Consider the following 11,056-nt stretch of genomic DNA (forward strand, 5'->3'; position numbering starts at 1 on the left):
CTTGTTAGAGTGATTATTATCAAAAGGACAAAAGATAACAGCATTGGTAAGACTGTGGAGAAAAGGAAACCCCTGTGGTCTGTTGATTGGAATGTAAATTGGTATAGGCATTATGGAAAACAACATGAAGTTTCCCAAAAAAATTAAAAATAGAAGTACCTTATGATATTTGTAAATTATACCTCACTAAAGATGAGGAAAAACAACCCTCCAAATTCTCTGTTGTGGATTGAAGGTGGGGGTGGGCATCGCTGGTAAGATGTCCAGCCACATTCCCGACCTCTACTCAGTAGTTGGCGGTAGCATTCTCTGAGTTGCGACACTTGGCACAGTCCCTGGACACGGCCAAATGACAACCTCCAGGTTAGATAAAAATAAGAGGCAGCCACACAACGACAAGCCGTTTGGCATTTTAAAGAGATGGTGTATAAAATGACTTGGAAAGATTTCCATGACATTTTTGAGTAGAGGAAAAGACAGGTGACAAACCGGATATCTACTAAAATTACGTTTGTACATCTGTGAGTGTTTCACACATGTAGAGGACAGAGAGAAAGAGGGAGAAAAAGAATGATTTTCTGTTTTTCTGCTGGACAAGCCTGTTGGAAGCCTTGTTCCAACAGAGTCTTGAGTTGAATTTCAGTGTTGACTAGAGGCAGATTTGAGAGCCCTGGGAACTTGACGCTCTGGACTCAGACTCCTGTCGGGGATAGTTTGGGATCTGGAGTCAGGCCCCACCTCCTCCTGGCCCCCCGGCTGCTGTCAGTTAGCCCTTTGCCTGGCACAGAGGGCCCCTCTGACCCCAACCTGCTCCCTACCCTCTCCTCCAAGCCTTCAGCCTGCTCCCCACCGCATACCCTTAGTCCAGCTTCATTGTGACCCTGGCCTTCTGCTCAGCTGGGACCAGAGCCCTCCCCTGGGGACAGGATCCCAGCCCAGAGTGCCAGCCTCTGACTGGGGTTACCCTCGGTAGGTCAGAAGCCCTGGCACCATGCCACGCCCCCTGGGCTCCCAAGCTGAGCCCTGGCCCCAGGCTTGATGCCCTTGTTTATCTAGACCGTTCCCTAGCCTAGCACAGCTCCTCGTAACCACCTTCTGGGGCTCACATCTCAACCAGTGAACAGAGTCAGGAGCAGAGCTAGCTGCCCCACCCGCCCCCTCTTGCGGCAACGTCCTCCATCTGCCCCCTCAGACATGGTGGGCTCCGGAGTTAGACAAGCCTACACTCAGATCTTGCTTCAGGCACTCCCAGCCCTGGTGACTTTGGGCAAGTTACCGAGCCTCATTTTCCTCATCGGTACAATGGATTCCTCGCAAAGCCACGAGGAGGACCAGCTGAGCTAGTGAGTATGAAGCCCACAGTAGATCCTCAATCAATAGCAGCTTACAGGGTTTCCATTTGGCATTATGCAAAGTTCTGGAACTAGATAGTGGGGACAGCTGCATGACATTTCACAGTACTTACTGCCACCGAATTGTACATTTTAAAATGGTTAAGTGGCAATGTTTTTGTCATGGTATTTTACCACAATCAATCCATCACTGTCCCTAGTTCTCTATGCTCTGGGCTGTCCAGGTTTCATGTTTGCCTTGTCTCCTCTTTCACCTTAGAAAACTGCCCTGACCTCGAAGCTGACTAAGACATCTTGTTTTTTCCTCTTCCTGGAAGGCCCAGCCCCCCAGAGACCGTTCACAGGGCAGACAGGCAAAGGGCCGGACCAGACGAGGCCTGCTGACCGTCCACCCATACTTCAAGCCCTGTGGCTACAATTGGCAGCCTGAGAGGGAAGCACCCCACCCAGCCCAGGAGTTTGGAACGAATCCTTTGTCTCTCTGGGGCGGTGGTTGTCAGCAGCCAGGGATTCCTTGTTGGGGCCCATAGCTAAGGCTGCCTTGGTGCAGTCTCCTGGATTCTGCCCTAGAGTCTCCTCTGCTCTCTCACAACCCCCTCAGGACAACCTGTCTATACAGTGTTCATCATTCATCATCTCGCCTGCCCACCCTGACTCCTTCTTTCATCCCAGATTTCCATACCTGGGAGTGGCACTGTCCTTTCAGCCGCCCATGCCACAGACCCTGAGCTCATAGCTCTCCTTCTGACCCCACCCAGACACCCAGAATTCTCTGCCACACTTCCAGGGTCTATATGGATGGCCCGAGTCCTTCCTTCTGAGGGTGGGCTATCCCACTGGCCTTTGTGTGCCTTTCTTGGCCTGAGAGAGGGCCAAGGACAGCTGTTCTTGGTAGGGTGGGATATTGGAAGAATGACACGTGGGGAGCAGATCCAGGGGTGCGAGAAGAGGGGCCGACCCTGGGCAGCGGCGTGCAGAAGAGAGAGGGGTGGGCCTGCTTCTAGCATCCCAAGGAGGGCTTGTTTCCTCCATTCCCAGCTTCCAGAGCACAAGGCAGAATCTGGTTCCCATCTCCCAGTCCCTGAAGGGCAGCTTCATGTCAGTTCCTGAGTTTTTAACCCTGTGTTTTCAGTACATCCGTCACATCACTTAGCTCTGTGTGTCCCCATGGCCGGGAGCCAGGCTTCTCACCAGTGAGGTCTGAGGCTTAGCCTGATGCCACCTGGAAGGTCTCATGCCATGAGAAAGAAAAGATGGCAGGAGATACCCCTGGATACGCCTGGACGGCTGTTGGCTGGGGTGCCCTGAAGCCCCCCCAAGGCACAGTTCACACCTCAGCTTCCTCCAAAGACTGAGGGAGCAGCTGTTGACCCTCTAGGCCTGACGCTTGTCTCCATGCCCTGCCCCCCACTTCTCCTCTCACAACTGGTCAACCAGCTCCCTTGCTCCCTGGTCTCTGCCCCAGCCAGCCTTTCCAATCTGTCCACTACCCTGCAGCCAGAATGAACTTTTGAAAGCACGGGCTGTCTCCCTGCTAACACATTTTTAGGGGCTCCCCAGTGCTCCCTGGACAGTGCCCAGGCTCTCACAGGACGCAGCCCAGCCGACCGCTCCCTGCCATGCCCTGCCCCATGCCGCACACTGCCGTGAACAGCACATACCGTCCCTCCCGGGCTGAGTCGCTTGGTGCTTGTGCGCCCTTGCATCCGTCATATTCTCCACCTGCTTCTTCACCTGGCACATTCTCCCTAGTGCACATCCAGCAAGACGTGTGAGGTGAATTTTAATAGTAATAATACCTAAAAGCTCCATTAAAGGCAGGAGCTTTGAGGATTAGTCTGCTGTCAGAGGGGCCTTGGGTGCAAAACCCAAGTGTACCGATCATTGACTGTGTGACCTGAGGCAAGGTACTCAACCCCACTGAAGTTCCTTTTTCCTCTCCAAGGTGGGCCAATGAGATTGACCTCACAGAGTGGCCATGAGGTTCATGTAAACATGAGAGGTGCATCGACTTGACCATGCTGTTGTAATGACCCGGCAAGCTCTGGGGCTGTGACTATATATCCCCGTTACTTTCTGCATCCAGGAGGAAACGCAGGTAGTGGGTTCCCAGATGTAAGGGCATGAGAGGCGGTGATTAGAACAGGCACCATATGCCGTCAGATGAAATGATATACCAATGCTATGTAGAGGATAACTGAATGTTTGCAAAAACAATAACATATTTTTCATAGAGGGAAGAACATCTAGAAGGAGACAACCCAAAATGTTAGAGTGATTATCTCTGTACGATGCACATTTTTAATGACATTATTAATGATAGATAGATTAATTACTTATCTTTATTTCCTATGTTTTTTCCTAGAATGAGTGTTGTGGGTTGAATTGCATTCCTCAAAAGAGATGTTGAAGTTCTGACCTCTGATACCTGTGAACTTTATTTGGAATCAGTTGTCTTTTCATGTCTCGCTGCCCTGACATCCCCACTCACACACCACCGGGCCCTGTGCTGCCCAGCTAGCCCTCCCCGCCTTTTCCAAGCACATACAATGCTCAGGCCTTTCAGGGCCAGAAACACCAGTCAGAGGGCTGGTGGAGGGCACCGTCTTGTCTGCTCTCCTTCCAGGAAGTGGGAACAGAGTGAGACTTTTCTGAACCGTTTCCAGGCTTCTCTTTAGCTAGATATGGACTCAGGCTCCAGGAGGGGAAGAAACAGCAGATGTCTTCTGCTCCCCCCAGTGACCTCGTCAGCCTAAAGAATCGCAGGAAGCCGCCCTGGGGACCTGCTAATTAGCACTAATTCCCGCAGGCCTGGCAGAGAGGGAAGGAAGGCTTTGGATCCCCCTGGATTACACCCTTTGGCCTTTTTCTACCTTCCAGATGTCTCCTTTTTCCATCTTGAAGAGCAGGGAGGCATGGTGACTGCCAGGGTTCCAGGAGGAGAGGGGAAGCCAGAAGTGGGAACCCCATGCATTCCCTAGTTGGGGTGGACTATAAACAGCCCTTTTCCCTGATTCGTCACATTCTGGAGCAGGATCTTCAAGCTTGGTCAGGGATTGATTGCTTCTCGGGGACAGAAAACCAGTCAGGATTACAGGAATTAGGAGGACGCTGGGGAGCGACATGGGACAGGGGCCACCAAGCCGCAGAGGAGAGCTGTCAGACATGGAGGTGGCTGCCCTGTCTGTTCTCCCACCTCAGCTCGCCTCTCTCAGTCCGTCTGCAACAGTTTGCTGATTCGCTTTAGAGATCAGCTCCCTCTGTTTGCTCTTCAGGGTCCCCAATGGGGGACCTGTTCTTTTGTTCTCAAACCTTTTGTTCTCAAAACTTCCAGGGCCCCCAGGCCCAGCTGATCAATCTAGTCTCCCCATACTTGGAAGCAGGAAATACCAACAGCAAACACGGGTATCCCAGTTGTGTGCTAGGCACTGGTCTAAGACCTAAGTGGAGCTTTCTCATTTAACATTTAACGTTTAAGTAACCCTATAAGGCAGGTTATATTATTGTCTTCATCATAGAAGGGAAGAGAAGCTTAGAGCGATTAAGAAATTTGCCTTGGGGGCCCCTGGGTGGCTCAGTGGGTTAAAGTCTCTGCCTTCGGCTCAGGTCATGATCCCAGGGTCCTGGGATGGAGCCCCCTGTCAGGCTCTCTGCTTAGCAGGGAACCCGCTTCCTTCTCTCTCTGCCTGCCTCTCTGCCTACTTGTGATCTCTCTCTGTCAAATGAATAAATTTTTTTTTTTTTAAAGAAATATGCCTTGGATCACTCAGCTTGTGAGTGGGAAAAGTCGGTCTTTGAACCTGGGCAGCCTTGCACCAAGGTCAGTGTCTTGAAAATGACTGGTCCCATTCAGTTTCAGGATTGATGTCCCAGGATCAGGTGTCCCTTCCTGGCCCCATTAGTGATGTCCACCAGGATGATGTGGGTCACATAGCACTTCAGGGCTGTGGAAGGAAGAGGGGACAGTGTTCTTCCCCAAAACATAAGTGCTTCCAGGACAGAAGTTTTTGTCTGTTTTGTGCCCTGATGTTGCCAGTGCCTAGAACAGTGCCTGGCACATAGCAGATGCTCAGCAACTGTTTGCGGAATGAATGAACCCCAAGCATCTTGGGCTTGTTTCTGCCTAATGAGGAGGCAGAGTTAGACATAGCCTTGCTAGGACTACATAGGATCATCTCACCCTTAAAAAAACAAAGAAAGAAAAGGTATCTTTCCTCTTTAGTGGATCTCCTTGTCACTGGTTTAATCCAGAAGCACCAAACCAGGAGTTCTGCTCCAGGTCCCATAATCAGACACGAATGGCTCTAGAGGGCAGCCAGCTCGGTGCTCCCTAGGGCAGAAGGACTATCTGGGCTTGTGTTTCTCAAGGTCGCCATCAGCTCGAGCCCCATGACTCCCATGCATTTCTTCCTAAAGTGATTTGACCATGAAGCCTTTTCAGAAGACATCTCAGGGGGGGGAGTAGGATGAATAATCCACTATGAGAAATGAAATTTCAATCAATCTTGTTGTAGTGATTTCATGTGATAAGTCTCTAGCTCTGCCCAGCTCCCCTGGGCTTTGAAGGGCTGCAGGGTGGGCCCCTCTGAAGCGGTCACTCCCTTCCCACCCTCCTTAGCCCCACTAGTTGGAAACCTGGCTAAGGAAGCCCTCATGCCCCAGTCGTCTTCTTCTCAGGCTCTGGCGGGTCTGGGAGAGGGAGCTTCTCTCCCCACACTTTGGTTGTCTGGCCTCAACCCTTTTTTTCACGGTGTGGTTTAAAATGCAATTATATTTCCCTCCGCGGCTTTGAAGCAGAATCTTAAGCTTGGAAACAATTGCAGTAGATTGCACTAATTATTTTCATTTCATTCAGTGAGTCTGAAGGTTGGGACCTTGGATTAGGACATGAGAGTGAATGAAAATTAGACAGCATCTTGTCAGTTAATGGGTTTCTTCAGGGCCAGGGAGATAGCTCCGAGCTCTGGAGATGTACAGCCCCAAAGCCAAAGAGGCATCAGTCCCCGGGCCATGCCCCTTATATGAACTAGGTGCTGGGGCTATGTGGCTGGAAAAGACACAGCTCTGCCTCTTTACCCAAGGGCCACTGCCTCCCAAGCCTCCCTTTTCCCCATCTGCAAAGTGGGTATAATTCTTCGTTAAATAAGGAAAGCACCTAGTACTTGGCAGGTGCTCAATGAATGCCACTTTCCTTTCCCTTGACCTCCTTACCAGGTTCTTTCTTGGGCAATATAGATATTGGATCTGTGTGATAGAAAGAGCACAGGCTTACAGATTCTTAGCCAGCTGTGTGATCTTGGCCAGGTCACTTAACCTCTCTGTGCCTCAGGATCTCCCTCTGTGGAGTGGGGATAACAGTACCATTCATTGTGCTTTATGTGGATAAAATGAGAGATTACTTGCAGAGCAGCCAGCCCAGTCTTGTTCAAACTAACCCCTTAAAAACTCTACCTGTCTGAACCAAAGCCACCCCTCTGTAGCTCTCTGTCAGGGCCAAGATGAGGGTAGGGGTGGGGCCCAACTGTGGGAGGGAGGCCACCCCTCCTGGGATCCAGTCTTCCTCTGTTCTTCTCTTATAGTTTAAAGTCCTTTCCCACACAGACCAGGCCCCGGGGTCTCTACCCCCTGCTCTCAGCTGCAGTCAGTCATGGTCATAGAAAAGGCAAAGACCCCACGAGGCCTGGTCCAAAGCTGCACCTCCACCCAAGCCCTCCTTGGCTCCTTCCCCAACCTGCCTCATCTCTCCCATGCCTTCCTGGCCAGGTCGTCAGGTGTCACTTTCAGATGAGTCTTTTTTTTTTATATACCTCTCTATCTGGGGAGGAGGTCCTGCCCTGTCCTGACTTCAGAACCATCCAGGTCCCTGGGACTGTGAACCTGTGAGCTCTGGCCTCTGAGACGAAGACTAAATGGTGCCACTTCCCCCGTGGCTCGGAACTTCTCCTTCCCTCTCCCTGTGACATCCCTGGAAGTGAGACCCTCCCCCCCAGCTCGGGGGGCCTCTCAGAGCTCCTTCTTGTACTGTTTGTTTATTCTGCATGTCACGGACAACAAAGCAGAGTGGTCAGCTCACTTCCTCAGGCCCAGGCGCTGTGTCCCGCACTGGGGGTCCCGTCAGGAAATGTTTGTGGAAGGGTCGGAGAGAGGTCTGGTAATGGGGACATTTGCATGATACCCAGCCCTCTCTCCTTGCAGGCTGCCATTTCTCTATAAGGAACTCCCTTGGGCAGCAGTATTTGGCCCGTTCCAGAAATGCGTGTGCGTGTGTGTGAGTACATGTGTTGGAGGTGGGGTGTCAGCCTGTGCTCCGGCTGGGAGTGGCGTCATTTGTGAGGCCACCACGGACCCTCCCACTCAGGTATGTGTACATGACACTCAGGTGTCCTAGTACGTTCCTGGATAACCCACCGGGACCACAGCCCCAGTGGGCAGGGACCAGCGCCTAGGGCTGTCCTAGCGGGTTCATGGCAGTTCTCAGAGATCGCTGTAGCTGCTGTCACCTGTGCGGTATGCCAGGCCCAGGGCCCTTGGCCCATAGACTCTGTCCCACGTGTTCCCCCCAGCAACCCCTCAGGGGAGGTATCCGTGTCTCCCTTGTGCTGAGGAGGAAACTAAAGCACAGAGAGGTGAGGAGACTGCTGGAGGTCACACAGCAGTAAGTGCTGAGGCTGGATTTGAACTCACATCCTCTGACCCTCATGTCTGCCTTCTCAACCACATGCACTGCAGCAAATAAGGCTGACAGAGAAGGACATAGAGACTTCCCCCAATCAATGCACGGGACACAGCAGGGCGTTGGCATACAGTGCTGTTGGCATGCCCAAATCAGAGGAAGGAAATCCACTGGGGGGTCCAGAGTGAGCAGGGCTGCGGTGGAGGGGGGGGAGCCCAAGGCCCACTGGATGTGTGCAGGCCCAGCCACAGACAGAGCGGAGGGGACTGGGAAGGGGGACAAGAGTCTTGTGACTCAGGCTCAGGACTGGACCAGAAAGCCTGGGCTCTGGATCCCAGGAGCGCCTCCTACTGGCTGTGTGACATGGGTCTGTTCCTTCTCGGAACCTCTGTCCCAACATCTGCACAGCAGGGAGGTGAGGGAGAGGGAGGAGTCCTCTGTTCAAAAACACTTGACCTGGGCCTGCCGCAGCAGCCAGCACACCCCTGTCCCCAGGCTGGCCCCCTCACTTCCTCCCCTCCCTGCATGTTTCCTTCCCTCCCTCTGCCCTACCCTCCCATCCTCCCCCATCTCTGTTCTACCCTCCTTTCCTCTTTTCTTCCCTCCCTTCCTCCCGCCCCCCGTCCTTCTTTCCCTCCTCCCTTCCTCCCTTCCCTCCTTCCTTCTTTCCCTTCTTCCCTCCTCCCCTCCCCCCTCCCTCCCTTCTTCCTTCCCCGGACCTCTCTCTTCCCGTCTTTATTCCCCACCCCTCCACTCCCCTTCTTGGAAACTTCTCTACAGAGGCTTTGAAGAGCTCCAGTCCCCCTTCCAGGGTGGGTCCCAAAGCCTCCAGGACACAGAGGCAGCTCACCTCCAGGCCACCTTTATAGGGCTTAGGGGTGGGAGCGATGCCCTGGGGGCCCTTCCCAGGTGCTCTGCCAGCCACAAAGGCCACCTTCCAGCAGGGCCAGAAAAAGCAGGGCTCCCAATCCCCCACAGACTAAACCTAGCAACAGTCAGGGTTCCTATGGCAACCCGAGATTTATTTTTAGTCCTACTTTAACATTAACATGATGTGAGGGGATCTGAGACTTACATTACTCTCTTTTAAACAGTACCCAAAAAAAGGAAAGAGAGAAAAGAAAGAAAAAAACTCCTCTTTGTACAGCAATGTGAACCACTGGGGTGAAACAAGCCGAGGCGCTTGTGGGGACTCGTCTCGGGGAAAGTCAGCGGCCCCGGACTCCTGGCCTCCCACATAACAAGTGAGGGGAAAAGGACAAGTGGAAGACGGCAAAGCCAAATAGGCTTGTGACCTGGGATAGCAGCCCCTGGGGCTCCAGCCAGCTCTTGGGGACTCAGCAGGAATGCAGGGCTGGGGTCTGCCTCCCACCCAGACGACAGGGAAATGGATGTCTCCCGGGGAAGGCAGGGCTCCGCTGGGCAGATGGAGGCTGTGGAGAGGATGCTGGATGCTGGCATGAGATGTGGGTTCCAGACCCCTCTGTGTGCCCAGCCCCAGGCTAAGCATCAGGGTCCCAGAGGCACAGAGCTCAGTCCTGCCTGGAGGAACTCACAGGTGAAGCAGACCCAGCATGCAAGTTTCCCTATGGGGCAAAGGGTGCCCAAGGAGGAGGAGGTCCCTGGGCTGCTTTTAGAAGAACTGGGGGTGCATGGCTGTAGAGAACAGGGAGGACCTTACTAGGTTTTCAGCTATGTGATTTGAGCTCCTCTCTCAGAGAATTACCCTATATTAGCTGCTTTTTCTGTCTGTCCAGTGAGGGATCTTGATTCCTGGGGTCACAGACAGTGCCCGACCCGCACCCCACTGCGCTGTGGCCTGATCACTTAGAGTACTCCATCACCGGCCAGTGTGATTAGCCCAAGGAGTGGGCACCCTAGCACCACCAGTCAGAGTCCTTCCCTGGGGCTGAGCTATGGTCACCAGAAGAAAGCTTCTCTCTCTCTCTCGACTGGGTTGCTGAGAGGGGCTTCTGAGAGCCTCAGCCTTGGCCTCCTGGAGATGGCATAACAGCAGAAAGAGAAAACAAAGCTGATGGGCAAAGACAGGAAGAGACAGAATGTTCCTCGTCCAGCACATCGCTTCCTTTAGAGCTGGGCTCTTTGGAATTAGCCTCTTTGGTTTTTCCTTAAGCCAATTCAAGCTGGCTTGCATCTCTGAAAACTGAACCAGTCTGATGAATTTAGATGGTCCTTGTAATTTTGCTAACACAAGGGGATAAAAGCACCTTCTGAAGAGAGAAGGAAATGAGGGACATTTCTTGTGTTTTCTATGTGCCAGGCACCACAACGGACGAGCTTTGTCAGAGCCTTGTCACCACATTGAAAATTAAATACGTGTTATTACCAGTAAGGCACGTGCGGCACAGAGAGGCAGAGAAACTAGCCCAAGGGCACACAGCCAGCAAATGCCAGACCTGGACTGGCACTGAGGTCTTTCCAACTCCTCAAGGAGCTGCGTCATCTTTCTTTCCGTGCCCCAGGGGCTTTGGAGATATAACCTGTGATTCCCCAAGTGTAAATCATGGACAACTTACATGGGAAACATATGGGTGCTGATTGGAAACAGATCCCAGGGCTCTCAGCCCCAGACTTTCTGGATAGAAACCAGTCTTTCCAGCCTGCCTTCTGACCCCCACCATCCCCACGTATCCCTAACCCCTACCCACATCCCGGCAGCCTGCACTCAGCCGCAGATCCTGCCTCAGCCTGGTTGCTGAGCCTTGCTTATGCTACCTCTCCTGTCTGGAGTGTCCTCCCCTCTTTGTCCCCCAGCTCAGCCAACATGTCATCTTTCTCACCGTAGCTCTCCATGACTTCTAACAGGCCTCTATGCCGATACTCTATGCCTGGCTCTAATCCAGGCAGAATTGGGGGCTCCTGCCCTGGCCTCCTGCCACAGCCCCAGATCCCATCCTATGCCTCTCTGCGCCAGCATTTGTGCCCCATGCTGTTACTGTGTCCCTCTGGCTTCCGCCACCCTGCTGGGAGCTCCCGAAGGGCAGGCCCTCTAGCGCAGGGCCTGGCTGAG

This window comes from Mustela erminea, chromosome 3 (assembly GCF_009829155.1).
Source record: "Mustela erminea isolate mMusErm1 chromosome 3, mMusErm1.Pri, whole genome shotgun sequence".
In the NCBI taxonomy this organism is placed as follows: Eukaryota; Metazoa; Chordata; class Mammalia; order Carnivora; family Mustelidae; genus Mustela; species Mustela erminea.